At 61.9% G+C, this 804-nt stretch overlaps 1 non-coding gene across 1 annotated transcript; it reads left to right on the plus strand.

The window, feature by feature from the left end:
* The first annotated feature begins 320 nt into the window (after positions 1 to 320).
* On the plus strand, positions 321 to 473 carry LOC138999008 (5.8S ribosomal RNA). The gene has a single exon (XR_011469281.1). It is a non-coding gene; the product is annotated as a 5.8S ribosomal RNA (ribosomal RNA).
* Positions 474 to 804: the final 331 nt, after the last annotated feature.

An 804-nucleotide genomic window follows, 5' to 3' on the forward strand; every position in this document is an offset into this window, starting at 1 on the left:
GGGGGTCGCCCATCCTCCTTGGGTTGCGGGTTTCCGGCCCGTGGGGAGGGCCAGGCAGGAAGGTCCCCACACCCTTTTCTACCCCTTTCCCTTCCCTACCCCCGGGAGTCTGTGGGGCGTCCGAGCACGCCCCTTTGGGGCCATTGCTTCGGACCACCCCAAGGTCATACCTTCCCGACCTGCAGAGTCTGGTCTTGTTTGTCTCGCGCTTAGACGGCTGCCTGAGGCGCCCCCGCTCACAACCAGTGGGATGTGGGGGTGGAGGGGGAGAAGAGAAAGTTGCCATGCCAGGGAGTGAAAACCAAAAACCAAAACGTTACGACTCTTAGTGATGGATCACTTTGCTTGTATGTCGATGAAGAATGCAGCTAGCTGCGAGGATTCATGTGAATTGCAGGACACATTGATCATCGACAGTTTGAACGCACTTTCGGGCCAGGGTTCCTCCCGGGGCTACGCCTGAATGAGTATCCCTTGCCGATCAATCATCCCCCGGGGTGTCGTGCGCCCCCGGGTGTGTGCGCGGCTGGGGGTTTCCTTGCAGGGCCCGTTCCTGGGCCCTCCGTCCCCCTAAATGTAGACGACGGTGTCTGTGCCCCCCTTGAGAGACGGGCGAGGCCCCGAGGCCACGGTTTTCCCTCTCAGGAGCTTCCTCGCGCCCCACGCTGCCAACGAGAAAAGAGGAAGGTGGTCGTGGGGCCCATTGTGGTGACGGTGTCCCCTTCTCTGCTCCGGCCCTGCCTGGGTTGTGGCTCGAACCAAGGCCGAGTCATGCGTGGGGTCGCTCCCTGGGGTCCCATGAGC

Source organism: Myotis yumanensis, unplaced genomic scaffold (genome assembly GCF_028538775.1).
Source record: "Myotis yumanensis isolate MYYU_CA2020_CCGP unplaced genomic scaffold, mMyoYum1.0.hap1 SCAF_21, whole genome shotgun sequence".
NCBI lineage: Eukaryota > Metazoa > Chordata > Mammalia > Chiroptera > Vespertilionidae > Myotis > Myotis yumanensis.